This window comes from Leuciscus leuciscus, assembly GCF_965113295.1.
Source record: "Leuciscus leuciscus genome assembly, chromosome: 15".
Lineage (NCBI taxonomy): Eukaryota > Metazoa > Chordata > Actinopteri > Cypriniformes > Leuciscidae > Leuciscus > Leuciscus leuciscus.
Window position 1 is genome coordinate 25,187,686 of NC_138739.1, and position 10,298 is coordinate 25,197,983.

Consider the following 10,298-nt stretch of genomic DNA (forward strand, 5'->3'; position numbering starts at 1 on the left):
TAATTTTAAAAAAGAGCAGAATGTTTTCAACCTTAGTTAAATTGCTTTAGATTATATAATTTATGTTATACACTTTTAAAAAGAACTTTAGCATGATCATTTATATTATATAAAGGATGTTTTACATATGAATGTGAAATAACTAAATGTTTTTTCAACCTTTAATTGTTTTAGGTTATATAAATTATAGAATGTTTTATATATAAATGTGAAATAACTGAATGTCACATATATGAAATAACTGCAGGCACAGGCACAAGCCATATAACCACACACGCACACACATAACTGGGACAAAGTTCAAACAACCGTCAAAACTATGATTTAGGGCTAAAAAGGTTAATAAGGTCAAAAACTAACCGTCAAAACTATGATTTAGGACTTGCTAGGTCACCGGGGCAAAAGCAACTGTCAAACCACATGATCGATAGGTAGGAAGGCCAAAGGTTAATCCCATGACCTCATAAAGGAAGTTCAACCCATCAATCATAAAGGTCACCGGAAGTTCAACCTGCCAAAAGGTCAAAGGTCAAAGTCATTAATCATTTTGACATTTGCCGTCCTATACATACTACTAACGCCATTCCAGACCGGAAGTAACTTTTCAGATTTTGATTAAAGATTACCACGGCAAACAATTTTTTTCTGTGTATTAACTTGCACAGAATAATTTTTCACCACAAGACTAGTAATATGTGCTAACAAAGTAAATAGGGTCAATTTTGATTTCAGTTGGACTTTAAGGCATGGGTATATGTTCACAACCTTATTGGTCGGCTTTTATTGCGTATATTTAAATTCTCTCGACAGAACTTACGGAAAATCCAAAACAATGCTTTGTGCTGGGCTAAATGCGCTCGTTGTATGTGCGTAGCCTTCATATCATTAAATATTGACCAGCTGAGAACTCGAGAAGAGCTTGTAAAATGTGTAAAGGAGTCAAAACAGCATCAAGAATCCCTCTGTCACACACAAACGAAGATCTGGCATGAGGAGACACGTTTCTGATGCCTGTACCAAACTGTGATGGGAAACATCGCGACTATGACGAGAAAAAAACATGCTTGAGCATTCTGTCTTTTTAGGGTCGCATCTTGTGACATTATGTCCCTTTTCGGGTTTATGTAGATGTTTTTGGTGTGCGTTGCGTTCATACCATTCAAACCGCACCAAAGTTCGTTTGGAAACGGATTGAGACCCATCTTTTAAGGGTTCTCGGTCCGCTTGTTTGGTGCGCATGAGGGTTCAGATGGCAAGCGTTCACACTTATTCAAATGAACCGCACTAACAGAGCAATCACGCCAGGGTTCGTTTGAATCGAATCAAACATACCAAGTGTGAACACACCTTAAGGCATTGCTGCGAAAACACCCTTTAGCATTTATTTTGACATCCCTCCAAAATTCAGCTGTTTATTCATTTTTAGAAAAAGCAAGAAGTGGGTGTGTAGTGATGGAGGCGGTGGGGCTGAGCTCCACATCATGGTGTCTGTGTCCTCCATCATGTCTCACTTTTCGTCCGCAGAACAACAACAGACCACTCGGGCACCAGTCACATTTCCCACTTATGCAGCTGTCATAAATACCCACAGCGGCAAGCGACAAGACACTGAAGAAAGTGATCAAGACATAACCTGCATACTGAAAGAACAGAAAAAAAACATTATTTGAATTTTGTCATTTGTCATAATTTGTCATTTTCCCTTTCTGACATATTGTGAGGTCAAGAAAGGATTAATTTAATATTTCCTTTATGATATTACAATAAGAGAACAAGCTCATACAATATAGGATATTTACCTGAGATTGATGAATATATTTACGAGTTAAATCCATCTCATTTCGCATCCCTTCAGTGGGTTTACACCACCGCGTTTGTAGCTCATCATCAAAAACAAAAACTCTGTTCCAGTTTGTCATGGCACAAGCAACATATTCACCTCTAATTAACAAGAAGAAGATCCACATTACAGGTGGAATCAGACAACATATGAAAGCTTTAGGACAGCTCCGAGGAGTATCATCTTCCACTCGTTCAGGGCACTGAAACCATCCGTATTTAAGAGGCCTTAGAATGTGGAACATTATGACAAAGAGAAAAAAAGCAGGTCCAGTGAAGAGGAACACGGTTAACACTTCATTCTCTTCATTTCTACATGGGCATTTGAATTGATGAGCCAGTCCAACCAAAACTGCAATTAACAAAAAGGTCAATATAGCATAGCCTAAAGCAGTACAACGTTTCAAGAGCGGGTCACTTTGTTTCTCTTGAAATGACATCTTCTGAGGGAAGTTTGATGATGCTTTTGATTGTTTCTTTAACTGCTTCAAAAGCTCTTTGTAGTCTCGACAGATTCCCTTTAATGAAGAAGATGAGAATTATTATTCATAGCAGGAGAATGAAGCATATGGCTTTGAACATATCAATAGAACATTTCACTCCTAAAAATTAAGTTTTTTTTTTTTTTTTACAGTATTTTTTTATTTGTACAGTATTGATGGTTTCATGATAAAACTTTTACATTCATAGAACCTTTCCATTGCACTAAAGGTTCTTTATGTTGGAAAAAGTTATTTACACTAAGAAAAAATAATTCTTTGGTTAGGTTCTTTACCAAAAATGTTTCTATGGCACTGCTATGAAAACCCCCTTTTAGAACTTTAGAATCTGTGTACAGTTTACAGAACAAAAATGAATAAGGTGAGTCTGAATGTACAGTTGTATATCCTTGTTTTTAAAGCATCTGCATAGTTTGATGGACTTTAAAATTATTAATACTGCTGTTTTCTCTTCTCATCTCTTATTTTTGCACTCTCTTCACCTCTGCTGCTTTCAAGGTTGCCAGGTCTGTGTAACAAAAAAAGTCCAATGGCCAATCAAAAATAGCCCAAAAGTAGCCGAATGACCTTAACTTAACATCTATCACAGTTTTAGCATTAGTAGGATATAAAATATTTCAATACAATCACTTCAGTCAAATATTATTTATGCAATATGTCAAACCATTAACCCAACTTATTTGGGACTTATCTTGAAGTATTTGATGGTATTTTTTTACTTTTAATGTAATTGTCCAATTGTTTGTTTAAACAAAATGTAAATTAGTGGTACCCCAGAGAGTATAAGAAAAATGTATAAAATAATTTTCAAGGCAAGTCAATACCTGTGTCACATCACACAAAAAGACTAAATGACTTTATGAATTTGACTTTTCCTGAATCACATAATAAAATCTCGAATAACAACCTACCTGCAACTAGTGTGAATTCACTTCGATGTATGCAACTTTCGGAGTCTGCTGCAGAGTGCTCTTACCACACACTTTTCTCTTTGGAGAAAACACACATTCTTTTCAAATTGCTCCTCCTTTACGCAGCATACAGATGTCTCAGATTACACAAGCCCGCATGCGCACAAGTGTTTTGCAGCACTGGCACAAGCCTGATGTTGGATTGATTCTATGCCACTTTTCATGCGGGCATAAACCCTTCTGGTAACACTTTATTTTGATGGTCCCTTTTGAACATTCTGTTAACTATTATATAAGTAACTTTGCAACTACATGCCAACTAACTCTCATTAGAGAATTAGTGTACTGTCTGCTTAATATCTGCTAACTCTTTATTGTGATGATCCTCCAACAAACATTCTTCTGACAATAAGTAACTTTGCAATTACATGTCAACTTATTCTAACCCTAACCCTACCAGTCTACTAATACTCTACTAATACTCTAATGAGAGTTAGTAGACATGTAGGTGCAATGTTACTTATAGACAACAGAATGTGTTAAAGGGACCATCAAAATAAAGTGAAACCAAACTTCTTTACATCCATCTTGTTAATTTCGTTAATTAAACATATTAGGGGTGTCGCAATATACCGGTGTTGACGATAATCGTGATATTCAAAGCATGAAATATCGACATCGTGTTAATTTAGAGTGTGACAATATACCGGTATTGGCGATAACCACAATGTTTAAAATGAATAGGACTCTTATGATCATATGACACGTAAATACTCCAGCGCCAGTACCTGGTTGACCTCTCAGGTGGCAGTATTGCACCCGCTGACACCTGTCAAATAAGAAGACGACGCAGCTAGAGTGGAACACTCTGTCCACACCCGAAAAAAGTAAGCTCACCAGTATTAAGAACAGAGTTCTTCGGCTTCAAAGAAAACAGCACCTTAAAGGTGGTCGCACACCGGACGAGAAGCGCAGCGCCACGTCTTTAAAATTCGAACATATTCTCTATGAGTGTACACACACCGGCGGCCGCGATGCCCAGCAACGGCTCAGGACCATGTTCAAAATCCTGCCGCGACACATAACATCATTTACATCGTTTTATATTAAATTTACATTATATTTGTCTCAAATCATCGTAAATGATTTCACCCTGTGCTGCAATATACATTTAATTTACAGAAATCAGCTGCTTGAATGAAAATTGCTGATGTTATTGGATTTTCAGGTGATATTCTCAATTCATTCAGTTAACGGACGCTCTGAGGTAAAAGTGTTCAGATCACAGACTCAGCAACTATATTATTTAATTGTACAGTGTAATCATAACATAGTACAGACATTATCTCAATTCCATAATGTCCTTAAACAATGATATTGCTGGCCATAAACTGAGACGCGCGTGCGTGTGCGATACCTCGAGTTGTCATAGACGCGACGCGGCTATTATTTTACTAGTCATGGAATGGGAAACGTGACATTATCTGTTAACAGTGGGTTTCTGTGTTCATATATTAATAAAGGGTGATTATTAAAATTAAGAACCCCGTTTTCTTTACTCATCTTATTTTTGTATTTGCACTTTTTTTAATTAAAATCTGCTATCTGCATGACTTTATTGGCACCGGTGCAACAATAGGTTTAAGAGCTTTTCAGTTCTTCAGGAAACCTTTAGACAGTGTTTTGCTTCAGTTTGAAACCAGATAAACTTCACATGCTTGTCTTCCTTCACAAGAATTTGCCATAGATTGAGTACGCAAGAAGTAAAAAATGCATGTGCCTTGTCTATCAGTATCCTTATGTTTGTTGAGTAAAAAAGAAAAACTATATAAACAAAGTAAAAATGAATTTGACTGATAAACTACCCGAAATGGATTCTATAGATATCGCGATATATCGATATCGTGAATTCTTTTGGCCACAATAACCGTGGTGTGAAAAATCTAACATCGTGACAGCCCTAAAACATATGACGAAAAATATTCGCTGACAACCTTTTTTTTCTATGACTAAGACGAGACAAAGATGAGGCAACAATAACTCTGTGGCTTAATCAACATGCAATATCGTTGACAAAAACAAAACAAAAAAACAACTAAAATATAGTGAAAAAAAAAAAAAAAACTAACCAAAAATCTCTTTATTTTCGTCAACATTTATTTTTGTTGCAATCCGCTGTTCATTCATTAGATGGCATGAGCGTCAGTTGTTGTTCCTTTTTTTCAAGTTCAGATCGCGATATAGTACTAGGCTAGGCTAGATATTTTTGAGGGGGAGTCGCGACACAGCATATTTACATGATACTTGGCATCAGAGCTTAAATTGGGCCGGAGCTCAGCTCCGCCTCGTCAGGTCCACAACACACCCTGCCGGAGCTCAGCTCCGTCTCCTTCAGCACCAAATATTGTTTTTCCACTTGAATTATTTTTTGTCTCCTGGCAAATACATGGCATATGAGACTGCATAATAAGAAAGACTACACAGAGAGACCCAGGCTACATGGAATTATCGGACGTCATAATGCATTAATCTCTGCGTTCAAGGGCAGCCATCAAGGCAAGGCAAGGCAAGGCAAGTTTATTTATATAGCACATTTCATACACAATGGCAATTCAAAGTGCTTTACATAGAAGAAATTAAAATAATGAAAAGAAATAAGAATAATTAAAACAGTTTAGAAAAATAAAATAAAATACAGTACTTTTAAAAAATAAAAAAGAATATTTATTATAGATCTTTCTTTCAAAGGATTCCCTTAAGACTTAAATCTTTCAACCTTCTTTTAACCTTCAATCTTCTTACGACTTCCATCTATCAACTTTCCTTTAACTTTCTTTTCTCCCTCATTTACTCACACGTTCTTTTCACTTTCTTTAGCACTTTAGCACTGCGTTCACATTCTTTCTCAGACGAAAACTTTAATATCGTCATTTAAATACTGTTCTACTTTCAAACCCACATTAATCACTTTCACATTATCACCTTCTGAGTGGGCATTTACAGTTTCGGGCTAAATGCCCTGCTGACATAGGAGAAATTAAAATAATTAAAAGAAATAAGAATAATTAAAACAGTTTAGAAAAATAGAGTAAAATACAGTACAGTACAAACAGTCGGACGAACAGCGGCACAGTGCTCATTCAGTAAATGCACAGCTAAACAGAAGTGTTTTGAGTCTGGATTTGAATGTGACTACTGTAGGAGCACATCTGATCTCTTCTGGAAGCTGGTTCCAGCTGTGGCTGGCATAATAGCTAAAAGCAGACTCACCATGCTTAGAGTGAACCCTTGGTATTTCTAGCTGATATGATCCTAATGATCTGAGTGATCTGTTGGGTTTATATTCAGTGAGCATCTGCAATGTATTGAGGTCCTAGGCCATTGAATGATTTATATACCAGTAATAATACTTTGAAATCAATCCTAAATCTAACTGGGAGCCAGTGTAAAGACCTGAGGACTGGTGTGATATGTTCATATTTTCTGGTTCTGCTCAGAATCCTGGCGGCAGCGTTCTGTATGAGCTGCAACTGTCTTATGGTCTTTTTGGGAAGGCCAGTGAGGAGTCCATTACAATAATCCACCCTGCTGGTGATGAAAGCATGCACAAGTTTCTCTAAGTCTTGTCTGGAAACAAAGCATCTAATTCTTGCAATATTTTTCAGATGATAGTATGCTGATTTAGTTATTGCTTTGACATGACTACTGAAACTAAGGTCTGACTCTAGTGTCACACCAAGATTCCTGACTTGATGTTTAGTTGTTTTACCCCTAGAGTGAAGGTATGCGTTCACTTTGAGAACTTCATCTTTGTTTCCAAACGCAATAACTTCAGTTTTGTCTTTGTTTAATTGAAGAAAGTTTTGACACATCCAACTGTTGACTTCGTCAATGCATTGGCACAGGGAGTCAATGGGGCTGTAATCGTTAGGCGATAGGGCTAAGTACAGCTGTGTGTCGTCTGCATAGCTGTGGTAAGCAATTTGGTTATTTCTCATTATTTGGCTCATTGGGAGCATATACAGGTTGAACAGGAGTGGCGCAAGAATTGAGCCTTGAGGGACTCCGCATGTCATGGATGTCCACTCAGACTTATGGTCTCCTATACTCACATAATAACCTCTCCCATCTAAGTATGACCTGAACCATTTTAGGACTATCCCAGAAAGCCCCACCCAGTTTTCCAGCCTGTCAAGAAGTATGTTGTGATCGACAGTGTCAAATGCAGCACTGAGGTCGAGTAGTACCAGCACTGATCATTTGCCTGAATCAGTATTTAAGCGAATATCGTTTATTATCTTTATGAGCGCTGTCTCTGTGCTGTGATGCGGTCGGAAACCAGATTGAAAATTATCAAAGTATCCATTCGAGCTTAAGAATTTGTTCAGCTGATTGAAGACAACTTTTTCAATGATCTTGCCTATGAAAGGAAGATTTGAGATCGGTCTATAGTTGCTTAATATGGTCTTATCCAGATTGCTCTTTTTCAGGAGGGGCTTGACAACTGCAGTTTTCAGGGAGTTTGGAAAACTCCCAGAGAGAAGTGAGGCATTTACCACTTCTAGAAGATCTGCTTCTAAACTGTTTAGCACAATTTTGAAGAAAGATGTGGGAAGTGTGTCAAGGGCGCATGTTGATGTTTTAAGGTGTTGTACGGTTTCTTCCAAAATTTTGCCATCAATTTCTTTGAAGTCAGACATAGTAACTACTTTCTCAGGTGGTCTGATCTGTCTGACCTCAGTGCAACTCAAGGATGTGCTGATCACCTTTCTGATATTATTGATTTTCTCAGAGAAGAAAGAAGCAAACTCACTGCACTTGCTGTTTGAGAGCATTTCACTAGGAATCTGGCTTGGGGGGTTTGTCAGTCTCTCTACAGTAGCAAAAAGAGTGCGTGTGTTGTTTAAATTGCTGTTTATAATATTTGAGAAGAAAGTCTGTCTAGCTTTGCCTAGTTCCATATTGAAAGCATGCAGGCTGTCTTTGTAGATGTTATAATGGACTACAAGTTTTCCAATCAAGGGAAAACTGTCACAATTGTAAGCGTAACAGCGACGTTACCATGGAATCATTGTTACCATCATTTTTTACCATCATTGTTAGTTCATGGTATGGTCCACTAATTCATTTTAACAGATACAAGTAGCAGACATTACAAAATACAGCGGTACTCTCTCAATCTTTACGCTAAGAAGAAAATCCAATGCAACTTTTATGGGATCAAGCAAAACATGATTATGTACCTATTTCTGCTCAGCTAGCGACATTGGGCATCAACCACATGGCAAACCCTAAAAAAATGTATATTCAGTTTAGTCTCTTTGTCTGACAGTTCATTAGAATAACGTATTAGACAAGACTGTTGTAACGCTTAAGTTCAATAAAGATGAAGATGAGGAATACCACACAAGGTTTATTAGAATAATCCAAACAGCCAACATGCGAAACAGCGTGCAGACACAAACAATACTGGACAAGGAGTGCAGGTGAAGGAGCAACTTAAAGGCCCACTGAAGTGCCTTGGAACGCGCAGCTTTGTATGATGCGCTGACGTAATTTCCACTGAAACAGGAAGCTAAGGCGGGACATTTTGAGCCCAGGGGGGGCAGTGTTTCGGAAAACATTGAAGCTTCCCCGCTTGATTAGCGGACCCCCACCTGCTGTTAGCATTCCATTGACTCCCATTCATTTTGGACGTCATTTTGACAGCGAATAACTTTACATCTGAGGCGTTTAAAGACTCCATTTGTCCATTATTTATTTCTAAAGAAACGGAAATGTATAAAAGGCTCCATTACCTTGTATCTTACGTTATGGCCCAGTAGAAACAGTTTGTGTAAAAATAGGCTAACGATTGCGTCATAACCACGCGACTCTCTGTCGCACAGTAGAGAGATTACCGTATGGACAGGAGGAGAAGCTCGCGGGCAATCGGGGGGACGTAGAGGCAAAATGACAAAGTAATTAATCAGAATACTTAGCAAAAGTTGCTCCTGCTCCTAGCTCATGGACACCTCCTACTCACACTCTCCGTCTCTGCAAGTTTCGGAAGGGAATGATTCAGATTTCTCTTGGCACAGCTACTAGAAGACAGACGGGTTGCTCACGTCACATCTACGTCGTCAAGCTCAGTTTGAGTCTGCGCAGTACGCTCAGCCATCAGGAAGTGAGTGCTTCTAATTGACTTTACTTTTCTCCGTTGAAACCTATGGGGTCGCTGTGTCCAGTTTATATACTGGACACTAAGTTTGTTCACACCGTTCACACGTCGCATCTAAAAACGTGGAAAACGCCGACCACGCCACTTTCTCCTTCTTTACAAAGCGCTCCAGTGGTGTCTACCATTGCTAAACATGAAGAAGAGAGAAAAAAAAAAAAAAAATGTATTTGGGAGTTCCTCCATCTTTGCTGATATTTCAATGTGTGATTGGTTGGTTCTTGTCACATGACCTGCTGTGCACTTGCAAAATTCAAAAAATGTGAGCTTTATTCATCTCGCTGCGGCGTAGTCGTGCCTGGAAAAAAAAATTGAGCGTGCAATTAAGACTAGAATAAAACATATAAGAGAAAAAGGGGGCAAAAGCATTACATTGGTTTTATAACAGCTGTGTATGTTTGTCTTTCTTGGTGAAACCATCTGATTCAGAAAGCCAGGATTAATCAGGTATTAATTGAGGTAAAGATGCCTTTTAAATGGTTAATAAACTCTTAACAAAAACAAAAAACAAAAAAAGGATAAGCATTTTATTGCATTTAACAGGAAACACATTGTCATTTAACAATACATTGGATTTTCCCAGTGTATCTTAAAAATCTAACTCAGAACTTGGGAGTTTGGTCTCATTTTCTCAGTTTTAGAAGTCATTATGATCCCGTCAAACCTACAACAGGATCATCATCAGAACATGCAAGAATCAAATGAATAATGAATGAAAGGAATCAAAGTGCTTTATAAAGTGGTGACTTAAATATAAATTGGTTTCACTTCATGAACACTTCATGATTTCAATGTCAGCATTTTTGTAAAGTATGTATGCATCTTGGTTTA

At 37.8% G+C, this 10,298-nt stretch overlaps 1 long non-coding RNA gene across 1 annotated transcript; it reads right to left on the minus strand.

Annotated features, from left to right (window-relative positions):
* Nucleotides 1-582: 582 nt before the first annotated feature.
* LOC309475465 lies at nucleotides 583-3,361 on the minus strand. The gene is made up of 3 exons (XR_014197657.1): nucleotides 3,251-3,361; nucleotides 1,800-2,357; nucleotides 583-1,640 (listed from the first exon to the last, which is right to left on the minus strand). It is a non-coding gene; the product is annotated as an uncharacterized lncRNA (long non-coding RNA).
* Between the last annotated feature and the right edge of the window lie 6,937 nt (nucleotides 3,362-10,298).